The sequence below is a fragment of the Odocoileus virginianus genome, chromosome 27, assembly GCF_023699985.2.
Source record: "Odocoileus virginianus isolate 20LAN1187 ecotype Illinois chromosome 27, Ovbor_1.2, whole genome shotgun sequence".
Classification (NCBI taxonomy): domain Eukaryota; kingdom Metazoa; phylum Chordata; class Mammalia; order Artiodactyla; family Cervidae; genus Odocoileus; species Odocoileus virginianus.
In genome coordinates, this window is record NC_069700.1 from 12,083,804 (window position 1) to 12,106,357 (window position 22,554).

Here is a 22,554-nt window from a genome sequence, read left to right on the forward strand (position 1 = left end):
CTTATCCTAATTAGCAGGTATATATTTATTTGTGTGCATGTTCAGTTTCTGTCTTACGTCCTAGGGTGCAAGCCCACGAGGCATCTCATTACCGCTATATCCCAACCACCATGCACAGGGCCTGACACACAGTAGGCCTTTGGTAACTATATGTGAAATAGTGAATGAATGGTTGGATAGATGAGTACATGAATTTAAAAAACAGATTTCTAGGAAATGGAATATAGCACAAAGTTTAGTCGCTTATTCGTGTTCAACTCTTTGCGACCCCATGGACTGTAGCCTACTGGTGCCAGTGTCCATAGGATTTTCCAGGCAAGACTGGAGTGGGTTATAGAGTTGCTATCTTATAGACCTGGTTAGGTCACAGAAGAAGAGCATTTTGTCATGTTGCTTCAGTTCTGAAGTTTTCTCATATTTTAACATCTCTCAGAAGGAATGGATGTTTATGAATCCTTAAAATTTTAATCTGAAGAGTTTCTTTTCTTAATAGTGCATAATATAATGGTGCATTTTATAATCACTGCTATCTTAGAAGAGTTATAATCACAAACCATAGCCAAATAAAGCAAATAAGAACACCTGTATGGATGCTGTGCCTTATAAGTTTTCCAGGGTTCCTGTAGACCCAGGTCTATCAAACTTTACATAAGAATCACTTTATCAAAGACACACATTTCTGGGATTGACCCAGAGATTCTCATTCAGTAAGTCTAAGGCAAGGGCCAGAAATCTGCAATTTTAAAGCCTTCCAATATTTGGGGTCCAAGTAATCCTCTGCCCCCATTTGATAAAAACTTTTTTTTTTTGATAAAACGTTTTAAAATGCTTCTCCATTCCTAGAAAGGCAACTGGAAAGTTTTCTATAATTCTTTACAAATCACTGAAGATATATCTTCAAAAAAGGACTAACTAGTGTTGACCTTTATTATTTATGTCCTCCTGCCCACAGTTATTCCCTCCTATTCCTATGGAAAGACACATTTAGTAATTAGTGAACACATCAACTAACTATGGGACAACTAGAAAAAGCAACTGTATTCCAGGTTGGACATTGTCCTACAACCAATTCATATTAGAAAGTATAGTTGCTTCCCTGGTGGCTCAGATGGTAAAGAACCCACATGCCAATGCAGGAGACCTGGGTTTGATCCCTGGGTCAGGAAGATCTCCTAGAGAAGGAAATGGCAACCCGTTCCAGTATTCTTGCCTGGAGAATCCCATGGACAGAGGAGCCTGGCAGGTCATAGTCCATGGGGTCACAAAGAATCAGCCTCTACTGAGCGACTCACACACATAGTATCTGAACCACAGTAACATATCCAGGAAGTCATATTTAGGCGCATTTGCAGAAGATTATTTAGCAGTTCTCAGGTGAACAGGGCTGAGATGGAGTGTCCTCTAAACGGGAGGGCTCGCGCATGCAACGTAGGTGACTATGGATGCCACTTCAAATCTTCTTTGGAAGCAGTCAATCAATAATTACAAATTAAAATACTGATGCCACTTTCTTTTTGCAAAAGCTTTTGATTTATTAAAGTAGGTATACCATGAATCTCTTATCCTTTCCTTGTAACAACTCATAAAAATGAGACTACCATGTGCGATAGGAGCCTCTGGGGCCCCCAGTGGCCCTCATCATGCCTGTGTGATCTGTGCCCCCTGAGTGTGGGCTGGACCTGGTGGCTTGCTTCTAATGAAGAGAGAACAGCAAAAGTGATGGGATGTTACTTCCAAGATCAGGTCACAGAAAGACCTGCTTCCAGCCTGCTCCTGCTCACTTGCCCTCTCGCTCCCTCGCTCTGATAAAGCCAGCTGCCACATTGTGAGCAGTTCTGAAGAGAGGTTCACAAGGAACCGAGAGAGGCCCCTGGTGAACAGCTGGCAAGGAGCTGAATCCTAAAAACAGTCACATGAGCGAACTCGGAAAAAGACCTCACCCCACAGCTCCCAAGTCAAGCCTTCAAATGAGACCAGAGCTCGGATCGATGGACTGACGACAAGCTCGTGAGAGATGCTGAGCCCAGAGGCATCCAGCTAAGCTGGGCCCAGATTCTGGACCCAAGGAACCTATGGGATAATGGATGTTGTTTCAGATGTGCAGTTTTGGGTGAGTTGTTACACAGCAATAATAATAATACAGTACCCTTTTTTGTACTTTTGCTTAGAAACACATAATATCCTTGAGAGATAAATAGAGCAGGTGTTTTTAAGCCCATTTTACAGATGGGAAACTGAGTTCAAGGACTTTGTTACCCAAAAAGGTCATTTAGCCTAAGTAGTTACTCCTGAGACTCAAACCTAGACTCCAAGCTCATTCCTTTCAACTACATTTTCAAGAGTATTAGATTGAGACTCTGAGAATGGAATTCTGATCCTAGCTATCTGGCCACCGAGTAGCTCAATTAACACGTCTGGATATTAGATTCTTTGTGAATACAATGAGGTTGTCTGGAGTTGGGAGTTGCTAAAGTCTCTCTTAGCTCAAAATTTCTCTGTTTTATAAAAGGAAGACAAACTAGGTAACTGAAGTTATCTCCATAATTAGAGGCAAAAAAGAAAACCCTTCCTGTCTCTCAGTTCTGAACTCTGTCCTGTGTTAGTCACGCTATGTTGCTCTGACTTCCGGCACTGCCAACTCCAGGAGGTGTGTGGACCTTCATCATCCTGCCTTTGAACTTCCTCCTCAGGGACAGTCTCCTGACACGACCTTCACAGATCTGGCGATGCCCAGCTGTGGGGCCTATAAGTACCAGGTGACATTTAAAAGACTGATTTTTATTAGTAGGTTCTACTCACCAAAGTATTGAGTTGCCCATGCTCAGAAAAGCATAATCTCATTTTTGTAACTTCCCTCTTTTAGTTAATATCTAATGATTTGGGGAGTCAGAAGCATCACCAAGAGAAAATGAATATGTAATACATTGCTCAAGTACTCTTTGAAAGAACTTCCCATTACATGATGAGTTAACAGTGCGTTATTGGAAATGTGACTACCTTTATTGTAAATGATTTTTTTTAATCTACACGCAAGAGGAGTGGGAGAGTAAATGTACTGTGCCATTATGAACCTGTCAGTCACTTACGGATGAGACATCAGCTCCATCTAGAACAAAATTTCCTGCCACTCAGAAATCATGTTTCCCGTTAATCTGTTATTCTGATCTGTACTAACTAGATTTTTGATGGACAGATGAACTTAGGAAATTTTTAATATAGTCATTTTCTGAAAAGCTAAAACTTGAAACCAGATTTACTCTTTGGTAAGAATTAATCTTCATTATCCAATGTCCATTTCCATAGTTTGTTCTACTCTTGCCCATCTTACCATGACTAAGTAGCCAGCAAGACTCTGCAGAGCCATTCAGAGTATAGACAATCTGCTTAAGATTGTGGCCAAATAATTGCTGGTGGCAAAATTAAGAGTGAGAAAGTACACTCTGGCACTCTAGCAAATAAATACTAAATTTATCTACTCACAGATGCAGACAACAATGCATTTTAAATCCTTGTTTTCCCTCAGGCAGGATAAAGATGGATAAATAAATAAAAATCAGCAATACTGTGTCCAGAGCACTGAATTTTTTAAAAACTGTTTTTCGTGGGATGGCATCCTAAATTAAAATAAACAGCAAAGATTTAAAACACAAATGCCAGACCAAAATGAGCTGATGAGCAAACAGAAAAAAAGAAGTAAAAGAAAAGACATTTTAAAAAATTATAGAAAATACTAGAATTCACCTAAACTAGGGACAGAACCATCATCTTAAATAGTAATAACTCTAGAAGTTTCCTTACCATTTACACTTTCTTTTGTAGACCCCTTCCCCCACCCCCACCCCTACTGAACTGCAAGGGCTAGTACAATTTGATGAATGCTACCTTCAATACTTAGAATTCAAAAGTAACCTCTTTGGCAGAGGTTATATACAATTTGAGGCTTTCCAAGTGGCTCAGTGGTAACGAACCCATCCACCAATGCAAAAGACACAGGCTTGATCCCTGAGTTGGGAAGATTCCCTGGAGGAGAAAATGCAACCCACTCCAGTATTCTTGCCTGGAGAATCCCATGGACAGAGGAGCCTGGGGGGCTACAGTCCAAGGGGTCAAAAAGAGTCAGGCACGACTGTGCATGCATATACTATTTGTTCTCCCAAATCAGTAGGGGTCACCCACATGTAAAGAACACCTTTTAAACAAAGCAAACTACTTTAACATTTGCATATTTCAGGAAGTTTTAGCAATCTATCTCAGAATGGGGCTTACTTAAATGATTTAAAACACCTGTGTTACTTACCTGAAATTGAAATTTAACTGAACATCCTGCATTTTTACTTCCTAAATCTGACAGCCCTATGCCTAAGTCCTGAAAGGAAGCAGAACAGTTAGCCAGGTAATTGATGCAGAGCTGAGATCAGAATTCAAATCTCTAGACATTTAACCATGAGCGCCTTCCAAAGAGGAGTTAACCTAGGAGGAAAGTTTCAGCTAACCCATTCTGAGATGCAATTCATTAATCCCAAAAATTAATGAGTCAGAAGGAGAAGAAGAAGTATATCTTCCCAACTGGCCAAGGGGAAAAATTGCAAGGCAGCTCCAACTGTTTGAAAATTATTTTAAAACAACGAATGTCTCATTTTCTGAAAATGTCTCTCCAAAACTCAGTTTCTGAAACCCAGATTTGATTCTCTTTACAAAAACTTTGACCTTCACCTCTATGAATTCTTAGGAGAGGTCAGATCACTTAGAAGTCACTAGAATCCAAAGGTAAGATCTAGAAATACGAGCTAACATAAGATAAACATTCAGCACCATGGACAGTGGTTGTTATTGTCATAGAGGAGGCATTCTCCTTTTCACTATTCTTGATACTGTGACTTTTCAAAAATTAGCTTTTCCCTCTGTGAACCAGCTTCATGTTCTCTCTAATTTCCAATCAGTACAATGGGTTGGCTCACCACTGTGGCATACAATGTTTTCAAAGAGATATTGACGCCAACACCCAAGGTACCTTCTATCACAACTATAGGCCTTTCTTTTGGTCTGTCTTTGCCCCTCTCCAGACCGTTTTCTTATTTTTAAAATTCTCTTTCACTTTACTTATTTTTTTTCCCCATCCTTTTTTCCTTTTTAAAAAATCCTTTATTCTGTCCCTTGTCATGTACCTTGTGCAGTCCTAATGAGGACCTTCATAACTAAAGCAATATTCTCCTTAAGTAATCAAGATGGTATAGAAGAAATAAAGGCAAGACCATAGAAACACACAGTGGATTAGTTGTTGCCAGGGGCTGGGGGTGAAGGGTGGAGTTAGCTACAAAGGAAGGAAGGTGATGAAACTACTATATCTTGATTGTGGTGGTGGTTACACAATGGTACACATTCATCAAAAGTCATAGGACTGTATATTACAATTATACTGCACGTAAATTACTCATCAGTAAACCAGATGATTTAAAAAATGACATCAGAGAAAAGAGTGATACATGTTTGATAACTTCAGAGCAGATCATGGTCAGTCCTGCCCACTTGCATTAAGGCATCAGCTGAATTGAATTCATTATGCTTGCTCTGGAAACTTCATTCAGAGAGGGACACTTGCAAACTAAAAACAATAGTCACCAACAGCTGTTGGTGTTGGTGACGATGCATAAAGGGCTAGACTCTGGAGACGCACACTCTTCTGTGTGTCTCCAGAAGGCAGGCAGAACTCATACTAATGAGTGGAACTGAAAAGAATATGGAATTGAATTATGCAAGAATAGAATGGGTTGCCTTTCTACAGATAAGGGGGACGTTATTTAAGTAGTAGCTGTATAACATTCCATCAGAGATTTTACCAAAGAGATGTGCAGTTATATGGAAGGTTAGACTAGATGTCAGCTAACATTCCTACAATGCTCAACTTTGTGAAATTTACCTGAAGCCCCATTTATTTGTCATGCTTCATTCTTAGTATTCCTTCACAATGGATTGCTTTACACAAAGCAGTTGAAGGCACACTTTCTGGAAGCAATCATGGCTTTTCCCCTCAGAAGACAAAAAATATATATTATTCCAAATTAATTCTTCATTACATCAATAATTGTTGCCTTTAAATAAGAAGAACAATATTTGCATTAACTTTATTAAAAGTACAGAACAAGTTTTTTTTTGTGAAATGATCTATTAAGGACTTCTTTGTTCCATGATTTCTATAGAAATACTGCTCAGCTAATAGAGATTGTTAATTTAGATTTATTTTAAAAAGTAGCCATCCTTACATCAAACCAAGAAAATCTTATAACACGTGAAAGTTGGAGTAATTTGAAATCTTAACAATGACATTCCACTAGCCACTAGGTTCTTTTCCCGTTTTACTTATGTGGAAAATGGAGTCATTAAACTTCTATTCTCTAGAATTCCAAAATAAAAATTTTGAATGTTTAACATGTCCCAGTGGATCTGAGGTCCTTTGATGCAATCTTTAAACTATCATAAAATTGTCAGTGGTAGGGACATTAAACTTGCCCTTCTAAGATTAGTGTCAAAAACAGGATAGACTTTTCCTTAAGTTACCTACTCATTTTAAGTAAATAACTGGTAATTGCTTTAATATTAAAAGTACTTGAATGACAAACAACACATACAAGTCTTGGGACAGTCATTTGCACAGCACTACATTCTAGAAAAATCACTGCAAGAAATATTAAGGGCTCTGAAGAAATCAAGCTTCTCTAAAGAAACCACATATGTCATTTAACCTTTGTTCTGGATATTTTCCTGTAAACTAAGTATATTAATATTGGCTAAAGTAACTTGTTATATTTAGCAGTATATATGTTACATAAAAAACCAAGTCTGGATTTCTTCCCTAATTGTTCTATATTGTATATATCACATTCATTATGAAATCTAGCCAAAGTTTTATTACAAAACATTTTTGCTCTGTCTTTAAAAGTTTTAAAGTCCTATTAAGGATTCAAACCAGAATAGAAGCTTTCTGGAAGGAGATGAGAAAGATGCAACTTTTGTTAAAAATTCCAGACAACTGCAGGGAAAAATCTAATTGTTACTTATAATTAGGTAAAATACAAAAATAAATGTTAAAACAAGGAAAAGAAACAAAATCAATTAAGGCTCTTAAAATTATAGGCTGCATGGCAGCAAATTTCAGGTTTGTTAGTTCTTTTTCCTGGAGTGGAATTTCATATATAGAATGTAGGAATCATTGAATATTGTTTGAGAGGTGTAGGCTTTCTCTCCCTTGTTATATAAACATATAATGTAAAACTCTATTAAGCAATGGCATGAGCAATACAAGAAGCAAAAGACAAGTTCAATATTCACTCTAAAGTCCTGGTTTTCAAACATGAGTGTGCATCCAGATTACGTAGAGAGTTTGTCAAAGCACATATAGTTAAACATCACCCTCAGAGTGTCTGATTCAATGAGGCTAGGTGGGGTTAGAATTTCCCAGGTGATAGTGATGCTGCTAGTCGCGGTCATACCGAAGAACCACTGCCCTACAGAGAATATAAGGGTGACCCCAGTAGCAGGAAGGGCACTGGTGTGAGAATCATGAAAAGGCAATGCCAAAGGCAAGGTTAAGGGTGGAATATTGGGAGAAAAGATGCCCATCTGAATCCCAACTTCTAAGCATTGTTTTTTTCATCTATAAAATGGGGATAATGATAACTCCAATGTCATTAAATTATATCATAAATTTAAATTACTTGGCACAATGCCAGGATTTTCTCAAGACTCATTAGCTAGAATTATTAACTACTAATTATTAACTTACTAACACATGTAAGTTACAGTTTCAATAGAAATAGAATGTTATATCAAACAATGTTTAAGAACTTATTACTCTAAAACTCTGATTCTAAATATATTTTCCATTTTCCTTATTTAAGACAATTTAATATTAATAAAATTTAAGATATTTTATGCTCCACTAAGTGATTTGCAGACATAAAATTAAGGGTAATCCAAGCTCCCTGCTTGTGCCCTTGAGGTTTCCAATCAGGTTGAAGAGAAAGACCACATATACATGAAACAGTTAAATAATAATTATGATAGTATATGATGAAGTAACATAGTGGTTCAGACAGTTCATAAAAAAATATAGGTTCTCCAAACTTAAAAAGGAACTTGGGCCTTAAGCTTCATACTGAAGGATATACAGGATAACAATAATGAATAATAATTGCTTAGTTCTTTTTATAGCTGTAATATAATAACAATATAGTAATATAATATTAATAATTTTGCACAGCTTTCAGGAAAATCTATATAGATTATTTCAGATATTATCCTATTTCATAAATGAGAAAAAACAAGGCTCAGAGATGTTAAGTCATTTGACCACAGTTACACAACTAATATGGTGGGAAGTAAGAATCATTCTCAGCTCTTCAGTCATCATATACTCTCTATTATACCATGGAATAGATGGCAATTTAATGAAGGGCATGGAGAAAAAAATGAGCACATGATATTCAAGGAATGAGTTGATATATCTTGACCAGGAGATTTAATTTAGTAATCAATAGCCCCCAAGTTAAGTTAGATCTAGAGTTAGGTAAGGCAGATGGTAATTACGGGAACCCTTAAAATTCATCTTGAGGGTTTACATTTTGTTTTGAGGTCAGTGAGTTAGTACTGAAGACTCACTGGGTACAAACTGGATTTGAGGAGAAGCAAGATAATCTCCTTCATTCATCCACTCTACTCGACAGTAATTTATGGGCATTAAGTGCCAGGTTTTGTGCCAGGACCTGGGACTACAAAGATGAATAAGATACGGTCCTGTCTTCAAAGAGATCTTTGTCTAGGGGGTGGGAGAGAAATGTACATTAAAGATTACAATGCCATGTGACAGATGTAATACTAAAAGAAGAAATCAGTCGAATGCAAACCTACATTTGCCTGCCAAAAGTTTTATTTATAGTGTGTTCTCCATTTAAGTAGATTTAGCATTAAATCAGTTACCAATGAGTGTCTCTAACTCATGTGAAAAAACTCCTAGTTACATTTTGGTATGACTCCTAGGACAGCAGATAAATTTCTACTTGAGGAGGAATGAAATTCCTCCAACAGGGCAAGGGAAGGAGCAAGAAGGACTCATATAATGTGGGATACTTAAGCTGGTTCTTAGAAGATGAGCAGAAATACAGCTAACAGACTAAGAGAAAATGCATCCCAGGCATTGCAAAGGCCTGGGGACCTGAAATAGCCCATCCTATTAGGAGATTTGCAAGAAAGTTGCTTTTGCTGGTGCCTGGACTCTGGTGATTGCAATAAAAATAGATAGTAAATAAGTATGCTTCTTAGAGAACTTAAATGCAATTATCTATATCAAATGCCTAACAATCTCCCTGGCACATCCTGGACCCTCAATACATGTTAGTTCTTTCCCTCTGTCCTCACTTCACACTCATTTCTGTTTTAAACATACACATAGGTTTGAATCAAAACACTTACCTTTTTATTCACTGGTGTCTTAAAAATACTTAAAACGTCTTAAAAACATCTTATACTTAACGTATACTTAAGTATATGTCAGATACTTAAAAACGTCTACCACTATCTAAACCTTAGAAGTCTCTCCCTGAAGGGTAATCCTTGGAAGCCCCAAAATGCAGATTTCTAAACCACACCCGCAGAGTCAGAATCTTTGGTGATAAGTCAGTCCCAGGCATCCTGAAGAACGCAAGCTCCACAGGGAAGACTAATGCGCAGCCGGGTTTGGGAATCACAACCAGAGCTCCAGGAATGCATAAAAGATCCTCCCGTTGTGGGACGCTGTAGTCACATTGGTTCTGTTGTTTAGTCAATCAGCCGTATCTGACTCTTTGCGACCCCATGGATTGTAGCCCACCAGGCTCCTCTGTCCATGAGATTTTCCAGGCAAGAATACTGACTGGAGGGGGTTACCTTTTCCTTCTCCAGGGGATCTCCCTGACCCAGGGGTCAAACCCTAGTCTCCATGTCTCCTGCACTGCAGGTGGATTCTTTACCAGTGAACCACTTGGGAAGCTCATAAAACCCAATATTTACTTATAAAAAATTAGTTGCATTCATGGAGAAAAAAATATATATATATACATACACATACATATATGTACACATATATACACACATATATATATTTGTAGTCCACTTTAAATTTTGAGAGAAAATTTGTATTCCATGAAATGTGAAAATCTGAAGTTTTATGTGCAGGTTTTGATGACTTTTGACAAATACAAATCCCACATCACCTCCACTCCATCAAGATATGGAACAGTTCCATCACCCCAGAAAGTTCCCTCATGCTGCTTCTTAGCTGATCCCTGCTCTCTGCTACCCAGAGACAACTCTCCTCTGATTTGGATCATTAATGATTAGTTTTGCCTGTTTTAGAACGTAGCATGAATGCTTGGCTTCTTTCACGCAACATAATTTCTGTTAAGAGTTGTCAATGTTCTTTAGTATATCTATAGCTCACTCCTTTTTATTGTTGAGTAGTATTCCATTACACAAATATATCATAATTTATTTATCCATTCTCTTCTTGATGCACATGTGGACATTTCCAGCTTTATGAGAAAAACTATTATGGACATTCTTGTTAAAATGTTTTTATGAACATACTTATTTTGTTTATCTTGAGTAAATACTTTTGAGTCATAGGGTAGATATAGGTCTAATTTCATAAGAAACTACCCAACTTCTTGCTATTGAGTTTTGAGTTGTTCTGTGGCCCTTACAACTTTTCCCTTTGACCAAAGATTGCGTTACTATTACTGCCTCCCAGGCAGGAAGCTAAACAAGAATTGGGACCTTCCCACTCAGAGTAATGAGACTGCGGTTTGCTGATCATGGCATTTACACATGAGATTTTTTTAAGCTCCTTCCTGACAGCTGCAGCATCCCGTGATTCGTGAGTCAGGTTTCAGTTCAGTCGCTCAGTCGTGTCCGACTCTTTGCGACCCCATGGACCGCAGTATGCCGGGCTTCCCTGTCCATCACCAACTCCCAGAGCTTACACAAACTCTTGTCCATCAGGTGAGGTTTACTTGATCATAAGAAGAAAACTTAGCCAAAATTAAAAAAATCCTAAAACCCTAATGCTGTAAATTCAGCCTTTGCACTGTCAGTGGATGAACGACTTACCGTAATAGAGGGTGGTGCCCTTATGAAGTGAAACATTTGTAACTCAAACAATTGAACTGGAACACGTGATATGTATTAGCTGCAGGAGAAAATAACTTTTAAAAAAGATAACAAAAGGTCCGGCCTAATTTCATTATTTTATCAGCTTCAGTTTCCTCTCCCCAAGCACAGTTGTTGTTTTTTTAAGACTTGTTCCAGAAATATATTTTATTATATGATATGTTAGGGTGGAGGAGAGAGGAGCAAGAAAAAAACAGCTGCGGAAATGACAAGGACTTCCTCCCAAGACATGCCAGTTCAGTAACAGACAGAATTCCAGCACTTTATCATAATTCCCCCTTCGCGGAGAGTGGACACATTACCTGAGCATCATTTCCCCAAAGTGCACTCCTCAGCGCTTCAGTACTGTGCTGAAAGCATACTTACTTTACACTATTCATTTGAGCATACGCAAATGAGCCAAAAAAGAAAAAAAAAAAGTCTAGCCCATCTGTCAGAGTTGGAAAAGAAGGAGGAATATAGGAAGAATTTGTGCATACATGTCAAAGAGAAAATAAAAGGAGAATGTTCTGGAAATATTAAATGATCTTATAATCGTGAGATGTTAATAATGTATATAAAGCAGAGTCTGCGTCCTCCATGGTATGGGGGCAGGGAGGGGTGAGCAGGAGAAGTGGGAGAGGGGGAATGGATGAGCTGAAGTAGAACAGAAAAGAAAAAATGAGCATTCAAGGAAAATCTGTAGTAGCACCATATATGGTAATGGCCTCAGTTTATAGGTCTATGTTTTAAAGTAGCTTTATTGCAATTCAGTTTCCTGCCCTCTTCCGTACGTGATGAGTCTCAGCTTCTCCCAATTAAGACAAAAAGGAAAAAATGATTTACAGCTACCTTCTGGATAGCAATACAGAAGCTAGTGACCTTGCTTAAGGTATGAATTGCAGAGCCAAAAAGGGCAGATCTCAGAGCTTCAATAGCCATGAGTAGCTTCCTTCCTGGAAGCAGAGAGAAGAGAGATAGATAGATAAGAAGAGTATGTATAATAAAACAATATGTATATATATGAAATAACATATACAATATATATAACTGATGTATACATTGGCAATTACATGGCACATCTCACACAATACATCAGATATCAAGATGAGGGAACACAGCGCTAAGGGAAGCACAATTCCAATCTTACCTCTGCTATGGGCTTTGGGGTTTTATTTCAGTACAAGGAAAAACAACAGTAAACTGAAGTGCTCTTTCCGTCCTTTGAAAGCACAGTATTCAGGAACAGAGAGAGGAATTTCCAGGTGGGAGGAGAGAATTGACAGGGAGAAACATTATGGCCAGTCCAGAAATGATTTTCCCTGGTGTGTCATGTTTGATTCAGGGATGGAAAAGAAAGTTGACCCTGGATTGGTTCCCTCCTTGGGTTGTCCTTCCACCAAGTTCTCCCAGGTGAGGAGCAGCTACCCATCCAGCCCTCAGGGCAGCCCCTCCTGGATCTAACCTGGCTTGTCGGAAACCAGCAGCCCCCCTCCCCTCCACCGCACCCCAGATGGGGCCTGGCTGCGCTACTCTCTGCCGGTTCCGGAGAAGAGCATCACGTTCTCAGTGGTCCTTGTGATTCCCACTCTGGATGTCCATCCTCCTGCTGCAGGGGCAAACCAACCCGCCGGCTGTTGCCCCTGTGAGGATTGAGTGAGGGCTTTGAACATAGCTGGGGAGGGAGACGGTAGGGGGTGGACAGAGCCGTCTTCCCTTCTGCCTCCATCCGTCGCTACCTCCACCATGCCCCACCACACTGCCACCGAAGAGTGGGGGGAGAATCAGGGTGTGTTTCACTGCCTATTGTTTCTTGTTTTAGTAAACAATCTACAATGACCAAAAGAAGGAAAAATAACCCCCTTCAGAACCACGGAGCCCTCTGGGGTTCAACAGCACCATTCCCTGTACCTGGATCACTCCCCCACATTTTGTACTTTTTTGGTCTGGTTCGGCCTCCTCTGCCCGCTTCCTGCCCAGCCCGGGCAGCCGAGCAGGGGCGGCAGGCCGAGGGGTGGGATGATGAATTCAGAAACACAGGATCAGCGGGGAGATTAGGCTGTCAGCCTGGGAAGCACTTTCCTGCTGAAGAGGAGATAAGCGGGAAAAGGTGAATGAGAACACTAGTCACAGCAGATGGTTTGGGAGATTTGGAAAAGAGAGAGGGGAAAGGGGAAGGCTGTCGGGGTGCGGAGACAGACAGGGTTTAGGAGAAGGGCTGGTGGGGAAAGAAAATGGCCAGCACATGGTCTCTGGATGGAGCCTGTGACCTTGAGACCACAATGCGATACCACCCTCCTAGCTATTAGGATGGCTACTATAAAATTTTTTTTTTAAGAAAGGAGGGAAAAAATAAGGAAAAAGGGTTGGTATGGATGAGGACAAATTGGAACCATGATGCACTATTGATGGGGATGTAAAATGATGCACCCACTATGGAAAACAGTATGGCAGTTTTTCAGAACTCAAGAATAAAATTATCATGCCGCTACTGCTGCTAAGTCACTTCAGTCGTGTCCAACTCTGTGCGACCCTGTCCCTGGGATTCTCCAGGCAAGAACACTGGAATTATCATATGATCCAGCAATTCTACTTCTGAGCATACACCCAAAAGAATGAAACTAGGGAGTCAAGGAAATATTTGTACACCCATGTTCATAGCAGCATTATTCACAAAAGCAGAAGAAACCCAAGTCCACTGACAGAAGAATGGATAAACAAAATGGGGTATATATACATACCATGGAAACACTATTTCGCATTAAAAATGGAGGAAATACTGTCATGTGCTACAGTAAGAATAAACCTTGAGGACATTATGCTAAGTGAAGTAAGCCAATCACAAAAATACTGTATGATTTTTCTGGTATGTGATACTTCAGAGTAGTCAACTTCATGGAGACAGAAAGTGGAGAGATGGTTTCCAGGGGCTGGAGGAAGAGGGAAAGGAGAGTTATTGTTTAACAGGCTCAGAGTTTCAGTGTTGCGAGATAAAGTGAGTTCTGGAGATGAATGATGGTAATGGCTGCACAACCATGAATGTACTTAATACACTTGAAAATGAAAAGGGCAGCCCAGGGCACTCAGTCTAGCGTCTCCTGTAAGCTGCCTGCTGGGCCAGCTAGTGTTACTTGCTCAGTCGTGTCTCACTCTTTGCGACCCCAGTGGATTGGAGCCCACACGGCTCTTCTGTCCATGGGATTCTCCAGGCAAGAATATTAGAGTGGGTTTCCATTTCCTTCTCCAGGGGATCTTCCCGACCTAGAGATGGAACCCAGGTCTCCCACATTGTTGGCAGATTCTTTACCATCTGAGCCAGCATGGAGGCCTAGAACTCCTTCCAAAGCCTAGCGAGTCAGTATGCTTTTATGAAGACCACTATATCACAGCTTAATTTTTTATCATTGCAACAACGATACCAGTTTAAAAGTATGCAGAGCAGGATTTTTCTCCATTCAGTGTTTTCCTCTCTTTGAATTGTTTCTTCCAATTAGTAAAAATAAGTTGACACCGCCCCCCTCCCATGATTAAAATGGTAAATTTTATATAATGTGTATTTCACCACAATTGAATATTTTTTAAGTGGGGGCAAGAAAAGTAGGGAAATATCTGAATACCTTGGGATCAGGGCTGTGTTTGCTATTTGTACTGTGAGGCTATTTTTTGTGGTTACAGTCTCTAACCAGAGAAACCATGTAAGAAATTCATGCACTAGCCCCCACATTCTCATCACATCCTTCCTCAAACTTGATGTCTCAGAAGGCTGAATTTGAATCCGTTGTTCAGATTTCATTGCTGACACAATTGCCCGTATGTGGATAGAATTTCAAGCCTTCTCATTTTAGCTTTCTTCTGGCTCTCACTTCCTACTTTGGCAAGCCTGTTCAAGCAAGTACGCAGGGCCATGCAGACAGGTACCGCTTTAACCTGAATCTCCTGTGTCTGTCTTCTCTTGAGTGGTACAAATATGCTCTCCTCTCAGAAATATCGATCAGGCATTTCTGCTCACTCAGCCTGAGCCGAAGACTTAAGTGCGAGGATTCCAGCTCTGCTGGTATTATGCATTCTATTAACATTATGTTAATTAGCTGAAAAGCCACACATTGATTTTCCATGAGAGGTTCCAAGGATCAAATATCAGTGAATGGGCCCAGCTAAGCCTAATTCACTAATGGATTTTTAACCTACGTGGAGAGAAAAGCTTTAAGGGAAAAGTAATTTTTCCATCTGCTAGAAGAAATGAAGAACTTACCTTTTCCAACTGATTTAGAGACTTTCCACATTCTAAGAAATCTAAAAATAATTTCTACACATAAGCCTTATGTTTTCTTTAATTGTTGTAGAAAAGGTCAGACAGAAAGAATCTCAAAGCAAGACCCCAAGTTCAATTAATTATGGAATATCCACGAATTGTGGATCAAAATTAACATATTCGTTGAACCTGGGCATTAGTGTCTTATTCTGACAAGGCTCTTAACAGTGCTACAGATCAAAAAATGTTTAATGCTTGTATTTAGGAGAGTAAAAGGAAAATTCTGACAATCCAGTATAGCACCCAGCTCATCACTGGGACCCCAAAGTAAATGAAACATGTTTTCTCCTAAGAGGGAACAGTCTAATAAATCAGGGATTGAGGATCCCTTCAGTAAATGGCGGTAGGTAGAACTGAGTGATGTGACTTTGCAAACGTCTCCCTAAAAATCTCTTTTTACTCAGTGTTGACTACATTATTATCATCATCCCTTAGACTGATTTCCAGGCAGGTTTCCTTAAATCATCGTGGAATGGGAGGTACAAAGAGTAAAACTACTAGTAACAGAATGATCGTTTCTGTGAACACCCCCAGTGCAGCAGTGCATCCCTTGTCCTGCAGTGCCACAGCCCCAGACATGTTCCTGGTTCAAGAGGATACTGGATGGGGTGGGGGGAGAGTGAAGGAAGAAAACAGAGCTTATATACCTTACATCAAAAACTGGACAGCACATGTAATAGAAGAAGCAAGACTTTACAATTATGTAAATACATTTGTGGGAAAAGTCCATTACTTCCATCCTGCTACCATGATACCTAAGGGACCAAAAAAAAAAAAAAAAAGAGGATATTGGGAATTCCCAGAAGCTCCTGGGGGCTTCCCAGGTGGTACCAGTGGTAAAGAACCTGCCTGCTAGTGCAGGAGATGCAGGTTGGATCCCTGGGTTGGGAAGATCCTTGGAAAAGGAAATGGCAGCGCGCTGCAGTATTCTTGCCTGGAGAATCCCCTGGACAGGGGAGCCTGGTGGGCTGCGGTCCATGGGGTCACACAGAGTCGGACACGACTAAGGTGACTGAACTCACACAGAAGCTCCTGCTGGCTTCTCAGCGCCTCCTGTGGCTTCAGCAGCGTCGTCTTGCCGTATATGTGTCGCTCCGACCCCACCTGAGGGCAAGTCCCGTCTCTTCTCACGTCAGAGACTACTGTAAATTACCACAATGTGTTTCTGCTTCCCCCAGCACAGGTATACTACATTTCCCAGTCTCCTTTGCAGGTGCATGGCCCTGGAATTGAGTTCCAGCCAGTAGACTATGAGAAGAAGTGAAGCACCACGTCCTGGCCTGGCCAGTGAAACCTCGCTCATGATCTCCTGCTCTCTGTCGCTCTCTCCCCGCCATGTCTGGCAGCTAGTTATTGATGTACACAGAACTTGCGGAAGATGCCAGAGCCTCTGTTGGCCTGGATCCTTGAACAACTGCATGGAACAAGGTCTTCCCTACCTCTTCCCTCACACACCACTCGGGTCAGATTCACCACCACCGCCTACCAACTGGTCTTTGTGTCAACAAAATAAGACTTTATTTCATGAAGCCATGAAACTCGGAATTTTTTCTATTTCAACCTGGGGTATATTTCCTGAAAAGGTAATGGAAGTTTAAGTCTGGGGACCCCTCACATTCATGGTCCCCTTCAAAGAACCAAGAAAAGTCCCTGGCAATGATTTCATGTGGTCATTTTTGTTTTTGCCCTAAAATTTGCAGAAGTAAAATGTTTTAGTTACGAGTGGTAAAGCCCACATTCTTTTTCCTCTTTAATTTCCCCTCCATTATGCATCACTTTGTCTCCAATGGCATGGGAGTGTCCAGGGGGCATTTTTGGAATATGGCTAAAGGAAGTTTATTTTGGATTTCGTGGGATCATTTATCTGGTTCAAAGTCACTTCCAGGTATATCGAAGTTATTGCTGGCTGAACCAGTATAGAAATGGTTTTCCAGGAATTCTCCTAGTGCCCTCTCTGCCAACCTGCCTGGTGTCCAACCATGAAAGAGCAGGACCAGTGGCTCTAGCGCAGCAGGTGCAGGTTCTGTGACTCCCGGCATCAGAGCCACAGGTAATAGAGCACAAGGTTTGAAATGTGCCCTGTCAGAAGCTTCTCTGTGGGAATTCCTTCTAATCATTAGGCATGTAAATGTGTAAGCAGACAATTTGGTTCTCAACAACACCTAGTCAAAACAGAGATTGTCTTTGGTGAGTGTATGCAATTATAAATGTGCCATACATTCCCCTCCTTTTATTATTGAAATCACTCAAAATAAAATCTTTCAGAATTCTTGTTTGTTGAGCACAAGCTGGTAGGAATATTACAAAGAGTGCATCATTTGCATTGTCTTCATTCTTTTATTCACCCTAACAATCAATAATTGAGAATTAATTCTGATTAACCAGTCTAGAAAAAAAGACCAAATTATGTTTTCATTCTCTCTGTAGAAAGTGATATTACAAAATCATCGTGAGATGAAGAAGTGATCAAAAAGTATGCCACCCAAGAGACTAAGGGAAAAAAGTCTTAAAGAGATGTGTCAGGCAACTAGTAAAAGTATACTGTTACATTTCTGGACTTGGCACTATTTATCAGCTTTTTAAAAGTTATTATTCTTTGGACTACAGTTGATTTACAACGTTGTGTTAGTTTGTGGTGTACAACACCACCAGTGAGTCAGTTACACGTACACACGAATCCACCAGTTTTAGATTCTGTTCCCATCTAGGTCACTGCAGAGAATTGCGTAGAGTTCCCTGTGCTCTACAATAGGTCCTCATTAGTTATCTGTTTCATATATTTGTTGTTGTAGTCACTGTCGTGTCTGACTCTTTGCAACCTCACGGGCTGTAGCCCACCAGGCTCCTCTATCCTTGGGATTTCTCAGGCAAGAATCCTGGAATGGGTTGCCATTTCCTTCTCCAGGGAATCTTCCCAACCCAGGGATCGAACCCACATCTCTTGCATCTCCTGCATTGGCAGGCAAGTTCTTTACCACCGAGCCACCTGGGAAGCCCTGTTTTATATATACTGGCATGTATATTAACATGTCAGTCCCAGTCTCCCAGTTTATCCCCCCTCCCCCCTTCGGTAACCATAAGTTTCTTTTCAACATCTGTAACTCTATTTCTATTTTGGAAATAAGCTTTTTAAAAGTGTAAGTTATTGGGATTGACCTAATTAGCCTAAAAAAATAGTCCCTTTTGTGCCGAGTTTTACATTTGTAACTGTGTATTCTTTTCTTAAAGAGCCCCCAGCATTTTATGACCTCAGGCCCCACTGAGTGCAGCCTGACACAGCATCGAGCACTATTCTACTGATACACCACCTTCAAGTGCCACCCGGCTCACTGCATCTCGAGAGGGACATGCTGGCGATCTCAGTAGCCTAGGGCATCTCCAGGGAGGAACCTGTTTCCCTTGGCCCACTCTCACACCAGTTCCCTCTCTCTGATGATATGAGCCAGGTTCTCTGACGCTGCACAGACAGCCAGCGCAGACGCTTCTTTTCGTCTTTGCTCACAGGGATCAGTCCCTCCCTTCTAACCAGGTTTCCTGGATGCCGCACGAGCACCTGTGTTCTAGCCCCCCATCAGACACGGTGCCAGGTGATGCTCTCGGGGGCCAGTTGTCAGATTTAATAAAAACCAGTCACTGTGGCTCCCCTGAGCTGTCAGGCAAGCCCAAACCTGGCCAGCGTGCCAATTAACCTTCCAGACTTGACCAAACATGTCTGGTCACAGCCATGATACCCAGCTCGGATACTTGGCTTCCAGTCTTTCTAGCCAAGACGCACTTCCAAATAATAAAATCCCATTCAATCTTGTGAGTTATGAGTGGGAGTCTTTCCTATGCTACAGACAGGGGAAATGGATTCAGAAATCTTCAGCACTTCCCCACAATCTCAGAATCTACAACTCATAGACTAAGTGCCAAAATGCAAACCTTCTGCTTCCTGAATCTATGCTCTGTGCCCCTTCAATCCATTGAGATAAAAAGCACTGGTTGCAGAAGGATTAGTCAAGGTGAAGATGCTGAAACATGAACATGGTTGCTGAGAGTTTTCAGGGGTTTTAGGACTGTTTTTTTTTTTTTTTTATAAGCAGACTGAGAAAAAAAGAGTTGGCAACTTGCACCAGTAGTAACTATGAAATGGACTATTTCTTCCTTGATCCACTTAATTCTTGATGAGAAGGGAATCAAATAGATGACCCCATAATGCTTTTCTATTTGAAATAATCATTGGTACTACATAACCAGGACAACAAGTTATGTCTTCTTTTCTCTTACCGTTAATACTCATGTGACACAAAAGCACCAAAATGTATTTGAAGTGGTTATAGTATCCATTTTTTTCTACACTACAGAAGGAAGAGTGATTCCTAAAGCCATAGTAGAGAATTTGTAAAAGGAGATATGGGGAAAAAAAGATGAGGATCTGACCTTAAAGAGACTGAACAGCTCTCACATGCTAGAGGCGTAATTCATAGCAGAGGAGATGACTGTGTCAGAAATATCTCTTGATGGGTCTTTGGTTGAGGAAAGTGAGCCCCACCCCCAGGGGCCAACTAAAAGAAAAGATGAAACTGGAAAAGAGCTGCATTACTTGTTAAGAAAATAACAGAATTAGGAGCTGTTCATTGATGACTTGAGAGAAACTGGGCTGAAGTAGATGTGGAAACCAGGAAGGAGGAAAGAGGTGAAATAGAAGGAAGATCTTGAGGGAAAGAAAGGGGTTTAAGTGGCATCCATAAGCTGAAGTCAAAATGGGAGATGCTGGCCCAGTAAGAAGTGCCCTGAATTAAGAAAAGACCATGGAACCTTCAGTCAGGCAGGTCTACCATGCTCTTTAAAGGTTTTTACTTGCAGCGCCCTCTAATGTTACCACCCACCCCATCCCTTTCCTTTTCCCTAAAACCTTGGGTCAGAGTCTGCTCCACCGTCCTTGCTGGGACACTTCGGAGAGAAGAGACTGATGCTGAGTCCTGCATTAGCAAGCTGATCCAAGAAGAGAGCGGTGTCAGAGCCAAGACCAGTGACCAGTTGCGGCCTTGGGAGCCCTAGAGAGTGAAGCCCCTCAGAAAAGGCAGGCACATCAGAGAATCCATCTGCAACCTGTGAGACAGAGACTCAAACTATTTTATCTGCATAGTAAAGGATGGCCACAGAATTTTTCAGAAATGAGAGATGTCAGGAATGCATAAACATAATATAAAATAGCTCACTAATAAGGCTGATATTAGTCTTTGAGTCTTAGCATGAAATGAAAGACATTATGCAGGAACAGAGTCAGGAGATCTAAGGCTAAAAGTAAGGAACAGAGCTAGCGGCAAGGCTGGGATTAACTCGATGATCTGCCTCTCTGGTCACAGCCCTTCCCAGAGCATCGTCTGTTATGGGCTGAATTCTGTCCTCCCAAACTTTATATATTGAAATCCTAGCCCCCAGTACTCCAGAATGGAACTGTGTTTGAAGATAGGTGCTTTAAACTGGTAATTAAAGTAAAATGAGGTTATTAGAGTGGACCCTAATCCAATGACTCATGCTCATGCTAAGTTGCTTCAGTCTTGTCTGACTCTTGGCGTCCCCATGGACTATAACCTGCCAGCCTTCCCTGTCCATGGGATTTTCCAGACAAGAATACTGAAGTGGGTTACCATGCCCTCCTCCAGGGGATCTTCCCGACCCATGGATTGAATCCACGTCTCCTACGTCTCCTGCATTGCAGGCAGATTCTCTCCCCGCTGAGCCACTAGGGAAACCCTAATCCAATGACTATTGTTCTTATAAGAAGAAGAGATCAGGACACAGAAACACGCGGAGGACTGTATGAGGACACAGGGAGAAAGCCATCAACAGGTCAGAGCGGCTGCAGGAGGAAACCCACACCTCCACCTTGGACTTCTCGCCTCCAGCACTGTGAAATAAATTCTATTTAAACCATCCAGTCTGTTTCGCAGAGCAGCCCTAACAAACTAATACAGCGCCCCCTCTCCTTCGGTCACTGTTAACTGAGGTCAGACGAGTCCCATCCCTACATCCCAAGGTGGCCCAAAAAAAACCCTCCAAAGCATGAACAAAAATTCTGAGATAATTTTCACTTTGTATTTTGAATAATTTGATCCAAACTAAATTTACTCTATATATACAAGGTAATTTTGCACATAAATGTGTGGTTTCAACAAATGAACCCTATTGTGGACCAAGACCAACAAGAGCAGTCCGTGCTCTCTTTTACTCTGATCTCCAGGAAAGCAAAATATTTGCATTATGTAGAAATAAAAAATATTTCTAAATTGCTTGGTATTAATCATACAGAAATATTTTGCATTCCATTCAATATTTGGTTCTATATTTCTAGGGATTGTTTACATAGCATCTGACAGTGTGAAACCTGGCAGTTTGGAGCCATTGTGGAATAGTTGGCGGTACATTCTTTGTCGTGTTGCTTTTAACGTATTTGTAAGTTTAGAGTCAGTATAACTGATTTCTACACTTTAGAGTTTACCTAGCGAATTATCATGATCTTCAGTCTTTGTCAGTATCAAAAAGACAGTATGAAAACAAGAGGGTACCCTCAAAACTCTACACATACACAACTCTGGTAGTGTTGGTTTAGTCACTAAGTCGTGTGCAACTCTTGCAACCTCATGGACTGCAGCCCATGAGGCTCCTCTGTCCATGGGATTTCCCAGGCAAGAATACTGGACTGGGTTGTCATTTCCTCCTTCAGAGGATCTTCCTGACCCGGGGATGGAACCCAGATCTCATGCATTGCAAGCAGATTCTTTACAGCTGAGCCGCCATGGAAGCCCCGTGTACAACTCTTAATTGTCTCCAAAAGGCAACATAATACATGACTTGGAAAATGTATCAGTTGTCACTTCTGTCTGAAACACTTTGGTTCTACTAGTGTACAGCTGACCCTTGAACAACACCAGTTTGAACCACAGCAGGTCTACATATACGTGGATTTATTTTCTTACTAAATATATACCATAGGACTATACGATCTGTGATTGGTTTAATCCATACACATGGAACCTTGGATAAGGAGGAACCACAGATCCAGAGGGCTGACTATA

The 22,554-nt window shown here is 40.8% G+C and overlaps 1 long non-coding RNA gene across 7 annotated transcripts in view; it reads left to right on the forward strand.

Moving 5' to 3' along the window:
* LOC110126271 (uncharacterized) overlaps positions 1-22,554 on the forward strand; it is a 147,485-nt gene that overhangs the window by 107,589 nt on the left and 17,342 nt on the right. For 2 of the 7 annotated variants that reach the window (XR_002310370.2, XR_011483847.1), the window contains one exon: positions 16,704-17,073. The exons of 3 other annotated variants lie outside the window; for them this stretch is intronic. This is a non-coding gene — a long non-coding RNA (uncharacterized lncRNA). Of the gene's footprint in view, positions 1-16,673; positions 17,074-18,718; positions 19,437-22,554 lie in introns of those variants that run through there. 2 more of the 7 variants (XR_011483848.1, XR_011483850.1) reach the window with 2 other exon arrangements.